The sequence below is a fragment of the Cervus elaphus genome, chromosome 28 (assembly GCF_910594005.1).
Source record: "Cervus elaphus chromosome 28, mCerEla1.1, whole genome shotgun sequence".
Classification (NCBI taxonomy): domain Eukaryota; kingdom Metazoa; phylum Chordata; class Mammalia; order Artiodactyla; family Cervidae; genus Cervus; species Cervus elaphus.
In genome coordinates, this window is record NC_057842.1 from 28,530,526 (window position 1) to 28,552,649 (window position 22,124).

General features: G+C 40.9%; 1 long non-coding RNA gene across 1 annotated transcript in view; it reads left to right on the forward strand.

The window, feature by feature from the left end:
* The window catches only part of LOC122685585, a 97,192-nt gene that overhangs the window by 36,312 nt on the left and 38,756 nt on the right, over positions 1–22,124 (forward strand). Inside the window, exon 5 of the long non-coding RNA XR_006338452.1 lies at positions 789–902. This is a non-coding gene — a long non-coding RNA (uncharacterized LOC122685585). The remainder of the gene's footprint in view (positions 1–788; positions 903–22,124) is intronic.

A 22,124-nucleotide genomic window follows, 5' to 3' on the forward strand; every position in this document is an offset into this window, starting at 1 on the left:
TCCTTTAGGATTGACTGGTTTGATCTCCTTGCAGTCCAAGGGACTCTCAAGAGTTTTCTCCAACGCCACAGTTCAAAAGCATCAATTCTTCACTGCTTAGCTTTCTTTGTCAGCAAAGTAATGTCTCTGCTTTTTAATATGCTGTCTAGGTTGGTCATAGCTTTTCTTCTGAGGAGCAAGTGTCTTTTAATTTCATGGCTACAGTCACCATCTACAGTGATTTTGGAGCCCAAGAAAAGAAAGTCTGTCACTGTTTTCACTGTTTCCCCATCTATTTGCCATGAAGTGATGGGACCGGTTGCCATGATCGTAGTTTTTTGAATGTTAAGTTTTAAGCCAGTTTTTTCACTCTCCTCTTTCACTTTCATCAAGAGACTCTTTAGTTCCTCTTCACTTTCTGCCATAAGGGTAGTTTCATCTGCATATCTGAGGTTTTTGATATTTCTCCCTGCATATTGATACTTCTTCTGGATGAATCTTGTACTTCATCCAGCCCGGCATTTCGCATGATGTACTCTGCATATAAGTTAAGTAAGCAGGGTGACAATATACAGCCTTGACGTACTCCTTTCCCAATTCCGAACCAGTCTTCCATAGTAATAGCGCTGTATGGGCAAGTGACTGCCCAGTCAGGCTGCATTCCCCAGCGCCCCTTGTGGCAAAGGTTGGTCATGTAGTTTGGCTCTTAACAATGGAACATGAGCAGAAATGAAGTGAACAACTTCTGCCTCACTTGCTTAAGAGGAATTCTCTAGCTTTGACCTTCTGCTCTTTTCTCTTTCCTTCAGGCATTGTGACCTTGGACACCTGGAAGATGGCAGAGCTGCCATCAGCCTGGGTTCCTGAATGGCCACAGGAATCCAAGCTGCCTGCTGGCTGAAATGCTGACCTTGGGTTGTTAGGTAAGAGAGGGATACATTTCTTTGCTCTGACCCACATGATTATTAGGTCTCTTAAAGCCACTTATTCACTTGTTTTATTTACTGCAGCTCTGAAATTCTGTTTAATTTGTACAGTTGAACAGTTATTTGTTTCTTCTTAATTTGACAAGAATCGAGTATCTATTTTATTAGAGTCAAGGTTCCAAAGAGAGGAACAGAGAAGAAAAAAAAAATTTACTCTATGGGTCCTTTGCTCTAGGAATAACCATCAGAATTTTCAATGAGTTCACTCCTTTGGCAATATCAGCCCAGACCTCACTTCCAGTTTGGTTAAGATTGGCCTCTTGTGCTAAAGAGGCAGACAGCTAGATATTTTCTTGCTCCATCCTGCTTGTAGCCCCACAAAAACTACCAACACGAAAGATGGTTTTTTTTGGTTTTGTTTTGGCTTGAGCTTTCAGACTCTTCCTATAAGAAACTGTGTGTTACATCCAACCATGACTTTTTGCTCCTACCACTTCAAGCATCAGTATGCACTATTTTGGTACGGACGCTATCAGTTTTGGGGTAGAGCCCCTCTTTCTCTGATCCGTGTTCTGGATCTGGCTGCTTCTGCAGGCTTTCCCAAAGAGCCATGACTGTGAGCCATGGCGCTTCATCATTATCTCCACTGAGCTCTTTGCGCAGGAAATCCTGTGTGAGGCTGGCGGGGCGACAGAGGGAATGAAGAAATCTCATTCATCAGAACAAGCTGGTCAATTTCCTCAAGTAAGAAGTTTGTCTAGCATCCAGGGATTTCCTCCAAAAGGAGAGTGTACTTTCTCAACTTACTGATAAGATTAATGTATAGAATCACTGTCTGCAGATCCTAGGCTGCCCTTCAGCTGTATTCTTCCTAATTGTGACTTTTGAACATTTCTAGACATGCACAAAGTGAAAATCTCAATGTTCACAATCTGTCACATAATAAGATAGTATGTAATCTTATTTTGCAATCATTTTTAAATGATAGAAATCTATTAAACGCAATGTATTTTAAAATAAACTTCTGAGCTCCACCATCTGACTTCTGCTACCTGCTGTCTTCTCCATCTCTGGTGATGATAACTCCACCTTTACAGTTGTTGTTGTTCAGTCACCAAGTCATGTCTGACTTTTTGCAACCCCATGGACTGCATCATGCCAGATTTCCCTGTCTTTCACCATCTCCATGAGTTGCTCAAACTCATGTCCATTGGGTCAGTGATGCCATCCAACCATCTCATCCTGTGTCACCCACTTCTCCTCCCGCCTTCAATCTTTCCCAGCATCAAGGTCTTTTCCAGTGAGTCGGCTCTTCGCATCAAGTAGCCAAAGTATTAGAGCTTCAGCTTCAGTGCCAGTCCCTCCGGTGAATATTCAGGATTGATTTCCTTCAGGGTTGACTGGTTGGATCTCCTTGTAGTCCAAAGAACTCTCAAGAGTCTTCATCACCACAATTCGAAAGCATCAATTCTTTGGCTCAGCCTTCTTTACGGTCCAACTCTCACATCCATGACTACTGAAAAAGCCATAGCTTTGACTATACAGACCTTTGTTGGCAAAGTGATGTCTCTGCTTTTTACTATGCTGTCTAGGTTTGCCATAGCTTTACGGTTGCTTATGTCCAAAAATTCTGTCGTCCTTGATTCTTCTTTCACTTTCATCTCACAACCAGTCTATCAGAAATCCTGACAGCTCTGCTTTCAGAATTTTCCAGAATCGGATTCCTTTGTACCACCTCTACTCCTGCCACTCTGGGGGAGCCGTCAACATCTCTTGCAAGGATTAAGTGGCCTCCTAACTCCACACACACACACACACACACACCCCATTTATTCTCAATGGGGCAGCCAGAGAGTCTCTTTTAAAGTGGAAGCCCTGTCATTCAACTCCATTTCTCAAAAACTTTCAGATGTCTCTTTACTCTGCTCTGAATAAAACCCCAAGTCCATACAAAGGCCTGTAAAGCCCTTGTTCCCTTTCTGACCTCACTGTCTGCCACCCTCCCCCTCTAACTCAGAGCCTGCCCCAGGGGCTTCCTTGTTGCTCCTGGATCACATTAGGCCAGCTCTTGTTAGAGGGTATTTGCTCCTTAATCCTTTCTTCTAATATTTGCTTGGACAACTCCCTCACTTTCTTTAAGACTTGGCTCAAATGTCTCCTCTTCAATAAGAGCTACTAAGACAACCCTGTTTGTATTGCCACTTCCCCCTCCACTTTCTCTATTCAGTTTGTTTGATAGCATTGATTGTCAGCTCATTGCAAAAGACCCAGATCCTGGGAAAGATTGAAGGCAGGAAGAGAAGGGACCAATAGAGGATGAGACGGTGGTATCACTGACTCGGTGGACATGAGTTTGAGCAAACTCTAGGAGATAGTGAAGGACAGGAAGCCTGGCGTGCTGCAGTCCATGGGGTCGCAAAGAGTCGGATATGACTGAGCAACTGAACAACAAATGACCGCCTGCTAGCATATGAGGTCACTTCCTTGCCTGTTTACTGGGTCTCTTGTCCTTCTCACTCACCACTAGAATATAAGCTCTATGAAGGGAGGAAACGATGTACCTGAAGCACCTAGAACGATGTGTGGCACATCATAGGCACTTTATATGTTTGCTGAAAGAACGAATATGAATAGTTATCCAAGATGAACTTGATTATCTGATGAATACGAAACAAACTGAGGTGATCAACTTGAGAGACCTAGGCTGCAGATGTTACTTTTCTAACAGATGGCTATGGCAGCACAAAAGCACTGGACCCTGAGGAGAAGACTTTCCTGAAAGTCACCCAAAAAGTATAGAAAGGAATCTTGAGATGACAGGCTTGGCAAAGGCTTCCCATGTTACATTTTGGGACATGGGGGTTATGAACACTGTTTTTGGAGTTAGGACTTGTCCTTGTTTTTAATTAGAATCTGAGTGACTGAGAAAAGCAGTGTGGATCGTGTTCCCTGCCTCCTGCACAAATATTTCCTGGTCTGGTTTCAGGTATCCCTTTCTTTATGTGGGTCTGCCATGGAGGGATTAAAGCGCCTTGTGATTCAGGGCCTGGGCTGTCAGCGCTGCTGACGCACGTGCAGTATCTTGGATCTCTATTCCTTTCCTCATTCACACTCACCTCTGGGCTGAAATGGTGAACTTGGTCAGTAGAATCCAATGCCTGAACCTAAGTGGCTGGGGTTTTCAGTCGTTCTGTTCTCTTTTCTGGTCCCAAGACTGCCCTGCCTCTGCCAGAATTAAAGTGCGGTGAGAAGGGCAGGGAACAGAGAAAAGCAGTGGCTGGAAAAAGGTGAATAAATGGAAAGAACAGATGTGTTGGAACCTGGAGAGAAGGCAGCCCAGAGGTGGGGGAGTGTGGTGATGCTCATGTGTTGCCCGTGCCTCTTTCTCCCTGGCATTTTCATGCATTATGCTCCCCAGTGACAGGAGGAACATGCTATTTTTTTTTCCAAACCCAAAAAAGCTACTTCATCATTCAGATTTGAAATCTCTGCCAATAGGAGAAGAAAATACTTTGCCAAAAATTACAAGAATGGCTTGCTTTAAAAATGTGAAGATTGAAAGGTTCTCAAATGACCCAACAACCCCTAACACACTTTCCAAGATATTCCACATTGGACTTGTAGCCTACCTGGGATGTGTTCTTTGATACATCCAAATCAAACCCTTCCACACCACGTTTTTCAAGCTGATTTCAGTCAACAGGAAATTTATTAACAACAAATTAGCTTTGCTCAGTTGACTACTAAAAAGCCATTAAAATGACAGGAGTAGTAGTAATTGTGAGGGAGCAAAGTACTGACAGAAGGTAAAAAAATTCTTTCCCCAAAAAGAATCAAGACTTCCCTGGCAGTCCAGTGGTTAAGACTCCGTGCTTCCAGGGCAAGGGATGCTGGTCTGATCCCTGGTCAGGGAACTAAGATCCCACATACTGCAGGGTACAGGTGAACCAAAGAAATGAACAAAAAAGAGAAGAATCTGTATGAAAGAGACTTTCAGATCTTCGGAATGTCCAGTATAGTTCCCAGCAGCTTGTTGAAAGGCCCTGGGCTGTCTAAACAACCTCCTGTGGATGAATTGCCAGAGCAGCTCATATAAAAGGAACAGTGGAAAGGTGCAAAAGTCATTAGCAGGGGAGAAATAGGAAGCAATCAGCAACACTTGAAACAAATCATTACCGTGAAATTACACTCCCAGCTTGAGATAAGTGTCCTGGATCTGTTAAAGCCATATACACCTCACTCCTTTAAATGAGATGAGGAAAGTTTTCCTTTTTGGTAATTTATGAAGTGTTAGACCAGGATGGATGGCGGTGCCTGAGTTGGGGTGGGGATGGGGGTGTCCACTCCTTCCCAGGCTGCCTTTAAAGACATATTACCTGCACTGGGGGGCTTGGGCAGAGAGCCTTTTTCCAATACGTGTCTGGACAAGACGCTACGTTTGGGGATGAAACGGAAACCTGTTGGACCAACTGTATTTTATTCAGCAGTCGTTTTGAGGAGAAAAGCCCAAGCCGTCTTCTCGGACTGCCATGGGGTGAACACGGGGGCGCTGGCTGCTAGAAATGGCTTGGCACCTGAGCCCTGCCTCCCACGGCCGCTCGGCCCTTGTCCGCAAGAAAAGGCTGCTTTCCTTTCCCCTGTCCAACCTGGCCTTGGGTTTAGGTCTCATCAGACCCTCTGGCGTCTCCTTTGGAATCGGCCTCTCAGAATGTCCTCGGTTGGCGGGGACTCACTACCGTCTGGGAAATCGCGGGGTCCGGATCCGTGTGCACGCGGGCGGCCGCGCATCAGCAGCATCTCAGCCCACGGCGCTGGGAGGATGCTTCGCCTCGCTCTCAGCAGCAAAGTTGTTTGCTTTTGAACCCTCTCTCTGTGTTTGGACCCAATGGGCCACTTCCCCCCTGGGGTGCTCCTCCCAAAATCAAACTGGTATCCCGGGGCCGAGATGCTTGAAATACAAAGATGAGGTTCTTTTTTTTTGTTGTTGTTGTTTTTCCTGGCAGCCACCTCAGTTCCTCCTCCCAGTGCCCAACACTTTTCAGTTATATGTGTTTCCTGGATGCATCCTTCCAGTTCTTGACAGCCAGCTCGGAGGGTGTGCTAATTCTCAGTTACAGTTTCCCTTTTTTCCTTCTTGTTCTAGTCACAAGGAGATTTGTGAGAAAATAAGCTTTGACTTTTTTTTTCTTTAGACTTTAAGTGGAAACTTGAATGCTCACTTTTGCTAAGAAGGGGGAAGGGATGTGTAATCTACACAGCATACAATGAAGTCAGACATACCCAAGAGGAAGACATTTTAAACATACCGTGAGTAAAGTTAATCTTGGTGTCATTGTGAAAGGGACTCTTCTTGTTTATACCCATAAAAATCTTAGAATTTTAATATATTAGCGTTGAAAGGGAATGTAAAAATTACCATAATTTTGAAATGAAAGGCGATGGTACCATGTATACGTACTTCTTGTCCTCTAGTTTCTTAAACCATCTGGAGACAAGGCGCTTTCAACCTTACAAAGAAGCCTATTCCAGCTAAAACAGCCTCAACACTGTTGAAAATTTACCCTTATATTTAAATGTCTCTGAGTAATATATCATACTACTATTTTGTTTTACCTTCTAGAAATATGTGAAAAAATTAATAGTGCAATCTTAGAGTTGAAAGATACATAGACAAAATCCTATGACATATTACAATTCTTCACACCTTTTTTCCCAGATGATACCTCTCTACTTCTTTCAAGTCTTTAATTATGTGACATGGTTTCAGATTGTTTTACATTTTCTTTTCCATCTTTGGATTCAATTCCTATTAAAATTTGGTCCCCAGGTGTGATAAGAGAGACAATCACATTTCAATTGCTAAGGAAGATTCATGGGATTAAAATAACAATGCTTATGAATCTATGTTTTATTGCAGGCAAAAACACGTAGCATAAAAACAACAATAAAATAAAGATACCTATTATACCCAAAAGGTGCCTTGCAACAAGGGGTCTGGAAAGTCTGGCCCTGGCTCTAATTATCCTCCCTCTGTAAGGGTCCTTCTAAACAGTGAACCATTACTCCATTCCAGTGTCTTCATTTTAAAGAGAATTATTTGAAGACCGCAGGTATTAGAGATGTCCATGGGCTTCCCTGGTGGCTCAGCCGGTAAAGAATCCGCCTGCAATGCGGGAGACCTGGGTTCAAGCCCTGGTTGGGAAGATCCCCTGGAGAAGGGAAAGGCTACCTACTCCAGTATTCTGGCCTGGAGAATTCCATGGACTGTATAGTCCATGGGATCACAGAGTCGGACACGACTGAGTGACTTTCATTTCACTTCATAGCACCAGTCTGAATACAGAGCATATTTTACTGTGTTTGTACCCCTTAGGGTACAAGAAAGCAGAAATAATCAGGTTATCAAATGACTGAATCTATATGACTTTTTTCTTTCCATTCTGTTGAATTCAAATTAACTTACATTTTTGAGTACCTACTACAAGCAAGCATTAATGGCCACATCCATAATTATAAACCCAGCTGTTAAGACAAGCATAATAAAAAAATATAAAAATGTATGGTTTTTAGAGTGGACATATTAGTCAGAATCAAGGTCTCTAGACAAAGAGAAACTATATGTGTGTATATATACACACACATATATTTATGCATATCACATACCTCTCATCTCATATATATATATATATATATATATATGTATATACACACACACACACACACACACACACACATGAGAAAATTGAGAGAGATTGACTTATTGGATTTTTTTTTTATAATTGACTCACACAGTTGTAGGGGCTGGCAAATTCAAAACTTGCAGGGCCATCTGAAGGCAGAATTCCCTCTTCCTTAGAAGTTAGTCTTTTTCTTTTAAGGCGTTTGACTGATGGGATGAAGCACCACCACCCTCCCCCCCCCACCCCTTGGAGGGCAATCTACCTTACTTAGGGTCTACTGATTTAAATGTTCATCTCATTTAAGAAAACCTTTACAAGGACATCTTGATTGGTGTTTCATCAAACACCAGGGCATCATGGTCTGGCCAGGTTAACTTAAAAGGGTGGATATTTTACTTACTTCTTACAGATCAGGTTTACTATTAATACTTATTCCTGCTTCTCTCTTTCTATTTCTTCAAAGTTGTGTTTGTTTTCTTTTCAGTGTTTTTAAATAGCTGTTTTCACTACTCTTGACTATTTACTTATAGCATTTCTAATTATTAGAGAACATTAAAATTTTAGTAACAGCAGTAATGTTTTGATATTTATGGCAACTATATGAAAAACAGTATTTTTCTGAATAATGATTAAAAGCGGTGAGCTCGGTACTTTTAATCACATAATATGTATATATATATATTTATCACATATAAATATGTATGTGTTTATTCCTCCTCCAGTTTAACAGCAGCTTATAGCTGATTAAATACAAAATAAATGCTCTCCAGGAGTACAATAACAATTCTAAAGCAAGTGGGAAAGCCATATTTGTTTCAAATTATTTTAATATATAGTCTTACAGTATTTTTTAACATTTAAACCATTTTTCTGAAAAAAAAAAATTATATTGGAAGAGCCCCTAAGAATTCATCCTGCTGTTATTTGGTAACACCCACAATAATGGAGTAAGAACTTATCAAAATGCACAGAGAAATAGATTCTACAACGTCTATTTGTAGAAACACAGGCTTTTGCTTCACTTCACCCAAATATGCTCTGTTCTAGCTTAAATCCCTTATCTCTTTTTATCAGCTCTTAAGAGAGACATGACTTAGCAGCAGCAGCAAGAGAGACTGAGTGTATTGATCTGCATCCTCTATAATAAGAATACCACGTCTGTCTGTTACTACAACCCTTCCTGTCTCCATGTTAAAGAAGGCCAGGTCATACTGGCCAAGTGCTTAAGTATGATGTTCACTTCTCATCATCTCCCTGTCAGAGCGACACATAACTAGTATCCTTTTCAAAACTGAAGAAAGTGAGTTTCTGCTGCAAATCAAACAACACAAGCCAGTCCTGCAAATCTCTCTGAAGAATAAAAGTTTATGTCTTTACAGATGCAGACCCCCACATTAGTGCTTCCTGGGAATCACAGACTGTGGAATATTGAGCAGGCACACCTGCTGACTGCATTCTCCGAGAAGTAAGTTGTAGAAGGAATTTGTAGAACTTGTAGAAGGAGCGGTGGTAGAAGTAGACTACCAAATTCTGTCAGTGGTAACGTGATTTAAAACTTTCTCAGGGCCTAGCTGCTGTAGAATCTGTTTCCTGGGGATTATTTGTGGAAAAGCTTCCACTGTGGGGTCATGCTTTAGGGTTCTCAAAGGACACCCTTGAACTATTAGGCCGTGTATTCATTTTTTAATGCAGAAGGATCTTAACTGTGAAGATGTCAAAAGTCCCATTATGTTAGATATTTTCTTAGACTCTAGGCCATAGAAACAGAAAATGTATTGAACTGAAAAAAAATCTTTCAGATGAATAACCCATAACCTGTAGCATATATTAAAAAATTTAAGAAAATGTCTTGATGCTGTCTTTTTCTCCCTTGTATCAATGCCTCCACGGTACTCATTCTCATTGGCTTTTCAGTATTATGACATAAGGCTACTTTTTGAGAAGGAAAATTACTTGAGACGTGTACCCAGAACTGCTGATAGAGATTTTGCAAGTACCAACACAGTAGCTGAGCATGAGGTGAGGGCATAGCAGTGTGTCCTGTGTGAGAAATGGAGCCAGGGGCCCTGAGCATTGTTCTTACCTACAGAGTATCAGACATCTCTCACATGGGCTCTAACCTTGATATGAGTCCTAGGCAGTATGGTTTAGAGAGGAAAAAATTGGTGAAGACACACTAGAGAAGCCACCTCTATCCATTGAAGCCCTTTCTGTAGAAGGTATTTCTCCTTAGTTAAGTAGAACCAGAGCCCAAGGATCAGAATCTGAAGTCTTCTTGATCTAAACCAGGTTCTTCTAAGAGGTCAGGTGATTGCCCACCTCTTTTCACTAGGGAGTGTTTCTGATTCCTTTTCTTACACATGACTCCAAAACAAGATCACGAGATCTATTCCCTTGCATGGCTATAGCAGCCAAGGTCAGAGCTGTTAGAGACTGAGGGATTTTATGTGCCTAGAAACGTAGGAGAATCCCGATGCTCTTGTTTCTGTGATAACCCAGAGAAACAAGATGGCAGATTGGGCATTACTTTCCATTTCAGGGGGCTGGGGGTGGGGAATGAACTGGAGATTGGAGTGAGGGCAAGGAACAGGAGAGGAAAGAGACCTGGGGAGGAAGAGAAAGGACTGGGAAGTGAGCCCAGGGCTGGTATCTGGGGAAAGGAGAACCAATACCTCTTTTGTTGTCAGGAAAGCCCTGGACACAAAGAGTGAGTTTGAGTTTCACTTTAGGTCAGTTCAGGGCATTGTGAAAAGGCAGTGCTCAGACAGCGAGCTTAACTGACTGACTCTGAGGTAATTAAATCACTACATTAGGCTGCTGACCATGAAAGCAGAAAAATACAAGCACACAAAAGAAGAAAACAAAAACCTTACATTTGCATCTAATTATATAATTAAAATGTTTACTGTTCCATGTAATAATTATGTGGCTCATATTTGATCATGATGGCATTTCTCTAATTGGGTAAAAGTTTTACCCATTTTTCTTGTGGGACAAAATTTGGTTTCATTTAGTCATTTTTCATTCAGGCATGTAAGGCTTCCATGCCATCTGACTTTGTTTTATTCTGGCTGGGTTTTTGGCAACTTCTGTGGTAATTTTCAGTTTTATTTCCTCTCTTCAGTGATGACTGTAATTGTGGACAGCCAGTTACCTGAGGAAAGGATTCTTTTTTGGTCCTCCATTTGCTTGCTTAGTGTAAACTTTCTCAGACTCCACAACACACATTTGGCATTAAATCAGAGCAGTTACTCTGCAGTGTTGAGAAGGTTCCTAACAGAGGAACTGTTGACCTCTGCTGTTCCATTGTGACTGGTTCATTTTTCCTTTTTCATCAACATTACCATGCTTCCAGTTTATGTAGCAGTCACATGCACCAATATGGAAACAGGAGAGTCTGACAGAGAGAATAAAACATTTGGTGTTGTTTGTTTTCATTTGATTGACATGGTGGGTAGTGAGTAACGTGGTGTGATAGGTTCAGCCAAGATTGCAAAATGCTGGGCATCCAGTGATTATAAAGACAGAAGTTACCATTGATGCCAAGGACCCTTCAGTCTATGGGAGAGAAAAAGATAGCCACATAGGAAATAATAACAAAGGAGCTGAGGGTGCATGGACACATGGAGGAGGGGGCACATGTTCCACACTTAAGGGGCTAGATGGGCATCATGAAGAAAAGGAAAGCTGGATAAATGGACAAATTGTAATTATCATAGCTGTTCTTAGTGGGTGGTAGCAGATATTCACTGAGATCAATAATAATCCCATTTGGCATGGTCTGTGGAGAGTTAGAACACAGAGACCTCCTTTAGCATATCTCTGGGGATATTGATAGGTATTTTTCCTTCTTGTCACATTGTTTGGAAATGTGCTCTGTAGTGATTCATTTCAAGTGAGCTAAGATGCTAGTTGTAACATCTCTTTTTATTGTGGCTTTCATACTCATTTCATGCATTTACTTTCTGCCTTCTCATTTTTAGCCTTTAAAGAACTTCAATAATAATAAGCTGTAATGTCTTCAGCATAATGTTTGCTGAATGCAATGTTCTGACCCTCCACAGTCTATCGAAAAAATGCATAAAGAAATTTATTTATATATAATACAAAAAGAAGCAAAAGTAGGAGATGCCTTCATCTTGAAACAAAAGTTCAAAACGAGAGAAGTTCATATGTGATTTTTATAGAGATGTGACTTTTTTAGTGTGGAAATATGGTGTTTTTTTAACATTTAAAATCTGACTTTTGATCCATATCTCTTAAATGCTACAGTAAAAAAGACTTTTTGAAATCATTTAGTTGAACCTCCCAATTTTATTTGTGATAAAAACGGGGACCAGAGTGGCAAAGTGACTTGCATAACATCATCACTTATTTTATACTGGAGCCAACTAAGAACCCAATGTCATAGTCAACGCCCCTTTCAAATACGCCACATTATTAGAAGACTGGAATCTGCTAGTAACAGACACAACAAGATATTTCTATTTGGGGGAAATTATCTTGGGAATTTAATTCATGAATAAAAATTCAAAAATGAAAAGTGAGCCTATATCTACACTAGACAAAAATATGAGACCTTGTGGATGTGTTGTTGCTCTAAGCAGACAGACAGAAAGAAAAACATGTATGCATGTGTGCGTGCATGCAAAGTCACTTCAGTGATGTCTCACTCTTTGCGACCCTATGAATTCACCAGGTTCCTCTGTCCTTGGGATTTTCCAGGCAAGAATACTGGAGTGGGTTGCCATGCCCTCCTCCAGGGATCTTCCTGACCCTGGGATCAAACCCGCGTCTCCTACTTCTCCTGCATTGAGGGGCGGGTTCTTGACTGCTAGCGCCACCTTGGAAGTCCCATATGTATCTGAGAGAGGTTATATTTTTCCCCTAAGGCAAATTTGCATGTAACTAGTATTTATGAAAGGAGAAGGCAATGGCACCCCACTCCAGTACTCTTGCCTGGAAAATCGCATGGACGGAGGAGCCTGGTAGGCTGCAGTCCATGGGGTCGTGAAGAGTTGGACACGACTGAGCGACTTCACTTTCACTTTTCACTTTCCTTCATTGGAGAAGGAAATGGCAACCCACTCCAATGTTCTTGCCTGGAGAATCCCAGGGACGGCAGAGCCTAGTGGGCTGCCGTCTATGGGGTCGCACAGAGTCGGACACAACTGAAGCGACTTAGCAGCAGCAGCAGTAGTTATGAAAAAAAGTCAATCTGCTAAACTCATTGATGATTTCTGAGAATTCATCTTAAAGCTCTTTCTCCCTCTAAAGACCACATTGACTTTATTCTATCTGCAGCCATTCCATGTCTTCACAGAAAAATCTTAATTTATCATAACCTCAGGGGAGACACCAAGCAGCAGGTTCCCTGCATTGGTTTCCTTGGTTGCCATAACAAATGACTGCAAACTGGGCAGCTTAAAGCAACAGCAATTTATTCTCATCATTGTGGAGAGCGGAAGTCTGAATGCTAAGGTGTTGGCAGGGCTGTATTCCCTCCAAAGGCTCCTGGGTAGATTCTGTTCCTTTTGTCTCGCAGCTTCTGGTGAGTGTTAGCATCCCCGTGATCTCTGCCTCTGTGTTCCCATCACCCTCTCCAGCGTGTTCATGTTCTCTCGTCTTCTGTTTCTTATAAAGACGGCTGACATTGCACTGAGGGCCCACTGTAAATCCAGATAACCTCAAGATCTTTCTTTACATCTGCAAAGACCTTTTTTCCCCCAAAAGGTCTCATTCATAGATTTGGGGGATAGGGGCGTGGATATGTCTTTGGGCGAGGACACCATCCCACCCACTGTGGTTACCTTTCCACAAGCAGCAGAGTCAACTGTGCAAACTTGCAGTTCCACCGTTAGGCTGGCCCACTGTCCTCGTTTTCCCTGCCTGAGATTTCCTGGCAATGGCGCTTTCGGTGCTAAAACCAGAGGAAGGAGCATTCTGGTTAAACCATGATGGCTGGTTACCCTCCAGCAGAACAAAGGGACTGCATGACCAACATCCCACACTGGAAGCATGACGTCAAGGCAGGAGAAAACAAAACCGTCCAAGACAAGGTGGGTTGGCTCAGAGATGCCCCATCTCCTTCTGACCTCTGCTTTGACTCCTGTGATGAGTGAGTCAGAGGCTGCTGCTGAAATGGGAGACCCTGGAGAGAAGTCCTGTCTGTCAGAGCTGCTCTCCGGACTTCATTTCTGCTCATCTCATTGCCTGTAGCAGCCCCGCGCTGTCAGCTGTTGGGGTCTCTAAAAGCAGCTGTGGCCGAGGAAGCTGACTGGCTAGCCTTTAGCCACCTGGCCAGTGATGCCTCAGCGAAGTGTTTCCGTGGACCCCTCGGTGATTTACATTGTGCTGAAACGCCCTTCCTTTTTCTCCTGCCTGCTCCCTCCTTAACCTCCTTAACCCCTCCTTAAGGGGGCATTCAGCCCCCTCCGAGGGGGCCTCAGGAGAGCCAGTGAGGAAGGCGAGGGCTTTGATCTCCCACAAGGCAGTGTCTCTTTCTCTATCCACTTGGGCCAGAGGTCACTGGGTGAGGAGGAGCGGAGATGACCTCAGCCCTGGGGCCCACATGTCTCTCTCTTTGAAAAGTTCGTCTCTGTCAAGGACAAGGAAAGAGGTCTGGAGTTTGCTGGCTGCGGAGCTGTCTGAGAGCTGCCGCCCTCCACCTTGTTCTAATGGCTTCTGTCTTGAGAGAACAAGATAATCCCACCTTCAGACCAACTTTATGAGCTTCTGGTACTGCTTGTAGCCTCTTCCGACATGAAGCTTCATGGACTGTGGCTGTATCTGGTTGCATTTTAAACCCTATTTTATTCTCCATGCTGCAAAAGATAAGACTCTTTTGTGGGAAAACAGCTGCTTTGCATCAAGTTATACGCAGTAAATTAAAAAACAAAAGTAACCTGAATGAAAGGATGGGATCAGGTCAGGGTCTTGAGGGTGAAATGACCACACTTCCTGCTTTTGTTAGATTGCATTTTTATCTTTGCTGTTTGTTTGTTTGGGGGATTGTGTCTTTACACAGATTTTACATTTTTTTCATGATTAAAAATGTTAATCTCCTAATTCAATACTTTACCAAAAAAAATCTTTTAATCATTGTCATGTATAATGGAAATGATTTTCAAAAATTTATATGCAATAATTTTTTTGGTTGAAAGCAAGATTTAAAAAAATTACATATTCCTAAGAACCAATTTCCATTCATTCATTCATGTATTTGTGGCATCTTGATTGACATATAGTCTCTGAGAATATACAACTTTGTATATACTGTTCTTAGTGGTTGCTTTCTATACTACAAGATGCATATGCAATTTACCATGGTTCACAGGCACATTTAATTCTCACACCATAGTTATAGATTTCTGCCTTTTAGTGATTTTAAAAAAATGAAGTTCAAAGAGCTGGGTGTCTTGCCTCAAATCACAGAGCCAGAAAGTGTCAGAAACTCAGATCTGAACGAAGTGTTAGCTGATACGAATGTCCTCATTCTTCATGCTGCGCTAGATTTGGTAAACCTATTTAGGGAAGGCTCACCATCTAAGAGAAGAAGGCAATGGCACCCCACTCCAGTACTTTTGCCTAGAAAATCCCATGGACGGACGAGCATGGTGGGCTGCAGTCCATGGGGTTGCGAAGAGTCGGACGACTGAAGCAACTTAGCAGCAGCGGCAGCACCATCTAAGATCAAGAATCCCAGCATGAGAACCTCTTGTGTGATCACTGCTCAGGGGGCATGGAGTCATGTAGGTGTGAGCAGCTGCTGATAATATGGCAAAGGAGTTAGAAAATTTGTAGGTTCTGAGGTTAGACTCCCAGGATGAAGAGTCAGAAAAAACAGTAAAGAGGTGTGTAAGGAGGGTGGAATGTTGGATAAAGGCTGGTGCTCTGGGTGGGCAGGGGCCCTGCCAGTGAAATTTAAGACACTTCCAGGACACTGAAGTATGTTAGCTGGAAGATGCATTTTGGCAAAACACTGTAGTACCTACTGAAATATTCTTCCACTGATCTGCAGAAAAAAATCCCTGATATTCTTTGGGAGAAGGAAGGAGAGCTAGAAATAGTAAGAAAAATGGGGTGCCTGATTTGAAAGCTTAAAGAATTGCAGCCAATTCCAAGGGGAGAACTCTTAGGGACAACCGCAGCTATGTGACCTTGGTAAGTAGGTTAACCAACCTAAGGCCCAGTTTCCTTACTTGTAAAATGGGGAGAGTAATAACAAGACAGAGTTCCAGGAAAACATCTACTTCTACTTTATTGACTACTCCAAAACCTTTGACTGTGTGGATCACAACAAACTGTGGAAAATTCTTAAAGACCTGGGAATACCAAATCACCTGACCTGCCTCCTGAGAAATCTGTATGCAGGGCAAGAAGCAACAGTTAGAACTGGATATGGGACAACAGACTGGTTTCAAATAGGGAAAGGAGTACGTCAAGGCTGTATATTGTCACCCTGCTTATTTAACTTATATGCTGAGTACATCATGAGAAATGTTGGGCTGGAGGAAGCACAAGCTGGAATCAAGATTGCTGGGAGAAATATCAATAACCTCAGATATGCAGATGACATCACCCTTATGGTAGAAAGTGAAGAAGAATTAAAGAGCCTCTTGATGAAAGTGAAAGAGGAGAGTGAAAAAGTTGCCTTAAAACTCAACATTCAGAAAGCTAAGATCATGGCATCTGGTCCCATCACTTCATGACAAATAGATGGGGAAACAGTGAGAGTTTATTTTGGGGGGCTCCAAATCACTGCAGATGGTGACAGCAGCCATGGAATTAAAAGACGCTTACTCCTTGGGAGAAAAGTTATGACCAACCTAGACAGCATAGTAAAAAGCAGAGACATTACTTTGCTGACAAAGGTCCATCTAGTCAAAACAATGGTTTTTCCAGTAGTCATGTATGGATGTGAGAGTTGGACTATAGAGAAAGTTGAGTGCTGAAGAATTGATGCTTTTGAACTGTGGTGTTGGAGAAGATTCTTGAGAGTCCCTTGGTCTGCAAGGAGATCAAACCAGTCAATCCTAAGGGAAATCAGTCCTAAATATTCATTAGAAGAACTGATGTTGAAGCTGAAACTCCAATACTTTGGCCACCTGATGCGAAGAGTTGACTTATTTGAAAAGACCCTGATACTGGAAGGGATTGGGGGCAGGAGGAGAAGGGGACGACAGAGGATGAGATGGTTGGATGGCATCACCAACTCATTGGACATGAGTTTGAGTAAGCTCCAGGAGTTGGTGATGGACAGGGAAGCCTGGTGTGCTGCAGTTCATGGGATCTCAAAGAGAGTAGGACATGACTGCCTAATTGAACTGAATTAAATACCAAGCCTGTGTGACTGTTCTTGGGATTAAATGAGACAATGTACGTGAACCACTTAGTACAGTAAAGTTAATTCCCCTCCACTCTTCCCTCTCTTTCATCTTTCCCTTGCTTTGTTGAATAGCACTCTTGTGTTGTAGTATAGAACTCTCACAGTCATTACTATTTGAAATTTTCTATATGGAATCTATATGGCCCTATTCAGTTAGAAGGGCTTCCTCGATGGCTCAGTGGTAAAGAATCTGCCTGCCAGTGAGTAAGACGTGGGTTCAGTCCCTGGGTTGGGAAGATACCCTGGAGAAGGAAATGGCAATGCACTCCGGTATTCTTATCTGGAAAATTCCAGGGACAGAGGAGCCTTGGGGGCTACAGTCCATGGGGTCATAAAAAGTCAGACATGACTGAGCAAGTAAACAACAACAACAAATTCAGTTAGAAACTTGTTGATTTAGCACGAGGAACCTCATTTACAGTTAGAATAATTAATGATAACACCTTAGATCCAATTTTTCAGGCCAAAGACCTTGGGGTCACCCATGAAACCTCTCTCTCAAACCCCACATTCAGAATTAACAAATCTTGTTGGTTTTTTCTTCCAGATCTATTCAGATTCTGTCCACCACTCATCACCTTTACTGCTTACACGCTAGTGATAGCCACCATCAGCTTTTATTTGGAATAATGCAGTAGATTCCCAAGTGGTTTCTTTGTCCATCTTACTCTCCTTTGGTCCATCCATTCTCAACACAGCAGCTAGAAGTACATTTTTTACCTTTTATCTATAATTTGTATCATATATCATATCTACTCCAAACCCTTCTCTGGGTCCCCATTTCATGCAAAGCAAAAGCCAAAGTCCCTACAATGGTCTGCAAGGCCCTACATAGTCTGGCTTCCTTATTATTCTGATTATTATTATTACTTATTATTACTCTGATTTCGCCTTTGACCACAGCTGTTCTCGCGCCGATACAGTTCCTGCTACACCTGACTTGTATTCCCAGAGCATGACCAAGCACCCTCCTGTCTCAGGACTTGAGTTTTTGTGGTTTCCTTCACCTGGAATGCTCTGTGTGGCTTCTTCCCTCCTCTTTTAGGTCTGGGCCCCAATGGCATCTTCTCAGAGAGACTATCTCTGACCACATAATTAAAAATTGCAATATTCCACACTCTAGACTTCTTCTTTGAAAGTATTTATTACTCTCTAGTACTCTGCTGTACTTTGTTGAAACTTTAGTGCTATCACTGAAGTTTTATGGCTTACCATAAAAAAAAAATCACCAAATAAAATAAAAGTTACCATCACTTAAAATCATATTATGTGAACCTCATGCGAGCAGAGCTTTGGGTGCATTTGATCATTGTCTAGAAGACCTGGCCCCTAGCTGGTCCTCAAGGCGTTAAGTATTGAATGAATGTTTAAGACCTAACTCCTGCCAAACAGCAACTATGGTGCTAAGTGCAGTCGCTCAGTTGTGTCCGACTCTTTATGACCCCATGGACTGTAGCCTGCAAGGCTCCTCTGTCCACGGAATTTTCCAGGCAAGAGTACTAAAGTGGGTTGCCATTTCCTTCTCCAGGGGATCTCCCCGACCCAGAGGTCGAACCCAGGTCTCCTGCATTGCAGGCAGACGCTTTACCGATAAGACATTGACATTTAAAGATAGGCTTTGCAAAAAATAAATTAAAAAATGAAAATAGGCTTTGCATAATGAAGGTCAGTTCAGTAGCTGTGCTCCAAGCCCATGCTCTGGGAACCTCAAAGGAAGGGAACAGAATATTCTTGCTCAAGCTTTTAATTACAAACATATTGTGTAGCTAAACCTGATATGTGTTAATACATAGCAACAAGACCCACCTCCATTCTTTCCATCCCGGGACCAGAGAACATTTAAAAAGGAAAAGGAGAGAAGATTTAGGAGTAGATTAAGGATTCATTTTCCCTCCACTATACAGCACCAACTCTTTTTATTTTTTTGGCTCATGTGCCCACACTTGACCTCTTGTTTCCCTCTTTCACCCTGGACCTCAGTAACAGCTCCTTGACAAGGGCATCTAATCATTTCTAGCATACGACAACATTTGGTTCAGATTCCCTTATCAGCATTACCTTTTTTTTCCTCTCCTATTTGCCCCACCTCCACCTTATAGGAGACCCAGAATGGACCTCAGAGATCAGTGACACGTCCACCACTTCTTCAAACACTTCATGTAGAAAATCTTTCAGAGATGTGATTGTGGAACCCTTGAACTGGAAAATACCTGTCATCAAGACCTTTACATCTGTTCAAGGAATTCATTCCAATGACATTGCTTGGCCCTAAATTAATTGCTAGAAATTTATACACATTCACACACACGCAAACATGTGGGCATTTTTTACACATTTAAAATACATTGATCTAAACTCACTTATTTCTATTGAACAATTATAAGTCAGTCTATTCAAATAATTTAAGAACTTCAATTTGATTTCTCTTAACATGTATTAAAGGTTCGAGTTAGAGTTTTGAAAAGTTTGTTTTCTGCTTTTGAAAAATGTGTGGATAGCATTACAGTAATTTTTGAATATGTTGCATACATAAAAAGCATTTTCATTACATACAGTGCATATTCAGTAATCTGAAATTAAGTTATGTCTAGTATGTATTTTGTTACTTCCCAGTATCATTACTTTATTCACATTCAGGGTAACAGATCCAACTAAAATGAAACATTAGCCATGGCTTTTAATTTTCACTTAAAAGGAAACTTCAAAATGCTGAAAATGTTGCCTTTTAAAATCAGAATTACTTCCAGATTTCTGTAGTACTCTGACTACAAAAATATTTTTAAATTTGTAGAACTACCATGGTGGGTAAAAAAATGTGAAATTTCTATCTTTTTGTTAACTTTTAACGACTTTATGGTTCATCTGAAGAAGGTGTCACTTCTTTGAAAGTCAAGCTATTTTCCAAAGCTAGCATGTAAATCCATGTTAGCTTATTCACTGTGATCCATGGTCCTTAATTAGAAGTGAGTGTCAGGAGAATTCCTCACATATAAATGTGAATTTTCCCTGTACCAACTCAACTTTCTAAACAAGGTGAGAAAATAAAACACAATTAATGTATAAACAATGTGTTCAATTCACAAAATTCTTAGATAATTTTTTGAAATAGAATTCTTTATTTTTTATGAAGTTATAGAATGAGACACATAGTTCTCAATAATAATTGTGTGATCCTGTTCTTTTTTTTTTCATTTATTTTTATTAGTTGGAGGCTAATTACTTTACAGTATTGTAGTGGTTTTTGCCATACATTGACATGAATCAGCCATAGATTTACATGTGTTCCCCATCCCGATCCCCCCTCCCACCTCCCTCCCCATCCCTTCCCTCTGGGTCTTCCCAGTGCACCAGGCCCGAGCACTTGTCTCATGCATCCAACCTGGGCTGGTGATCTGTTTCACCCTTGGTAGTATACTTGTTTCAATGCTATTCTCTCAGATCATCCTACCCTTGCCTTCTCCCACAGAGTCGAAAAGTCTGTTCTATATATCTGTGTCTCTTTTTCTGTCCTGCATATAGGGTTATTGTTTGATCCTGTTCTTAAATGGTATCTTTTCTCTAATTTGTTTTCTACAATATAGCAAGGTGAACACCAGAATGATGGCGAAAATTTGAAGCAACTTGAAATAAAATTAATTTGGGGGTTATTAAAACAAGTATTGCATCATGGTAAAAGTTTTAAGTTTGAAGTTTTCTTTGTTTATTGTTTATAGCCTCTGCTTTAAAAATTATTTTTAAAACATTTTATTGAGGTATGATTGACATAAACTCTTTTAATTTTAAATCTACCTTCAACTTTAAATGATTTTAGATGTAGTTTCAACTGCTGCTAAATATTTTATAGTCATAGATATGTTTTATAAAGACAGGAATCAGATCCTAAAGTTAAGGGGCATGTAACATTTCTAAAATTACACTACATATAAATTTAACAGAGAAAAATACTAAACAAGGGCACTGTGATTAAATAAAGTAAATCTTAAAGATATTTCAAGAGCAATTAAAATATATGTTTCTGATAACCATAAGCCAAGAACTGACAATAGATACACAAAAAATAAAGAGAAAGGACTACCAATAAGACTACTAAAGAAAATCATCAATCACAAGGTAATAGAGCAAAGAAGAAAGGAATAGAGAAAGACAAACAAATAACCAAATTACATCACTCTGTCAGCTCCAAATGAGAATGCTGTTACCTGCTCCACCACTGTTATAAGAATGAAAGGAACCAGTGTATGTGAACAACTGACATAGAACCAAATAGTATTAATTCCTCCTATTAGGAAGAATCCAAAAATTTCATGTTCTAAGATGCATAGAGTTGCATCAAAAAGAATAAACACCTAGGAATAAATTTAACCAAGGTGGTGAAAAACCTATACTCTAAGAACTATAAGACATTGGGTTAAAAAATTCAAGAGGATACAAATAAATAGAAAGATACACCATGCTCAGGGATTGGAAGAGTTAATGTTGTTAAAATGTCCATTCTACTAAAAAAAAAAAAAGATCTACAGACTCAGTGCAATCCCTGTCAAATACCAACAGCATTTTTTTTTTCACAGAACTAGAACCAATTAACCTAAAATTTGTGTGGAACCACAAAAGACCCTAAATAGACAAAGAAATATTGAGAAAGAATATTAAAGAGGTATCACGCTCCCTGATTTCAAACTATACTGTGAAGCTATAGTGTTCAAGACATCTAGATTAGTTCCCCAACCAGGGATCGAACCCATGCCTCCTGCAGTGGAACGCACAGAGTCCTAGTCACTGGACTGCCAGGGAATGCCCTGGTTTGCTCTTTTTTTTTTTTCACTTTCTGTGAGCTAATAAACTCTTTCTAATTAACATAGCAAATAATGAAAAGTTTTTAAAATTAGCTTTATTTAGAAATAATTCACAAACCATAAAATTCATCCATTTAAAAAGTCAATGGTTTAAGTATATTCAGTTTGACAACCATCACCACAATCAATTTTGAAATATTTTCATCACTCCAAAAAGTGAATGAATCTTTTTGCAATCTCTCCCATACCCATTAGCAATCGCTCCCTGTTTCCCCCCGTTTTTCCTAGTCCTCAGCAATTATTAATTTACTTTCTGTCTCTAGGAATTTTCTCATTCTGAACATGTCTTATAAATTAA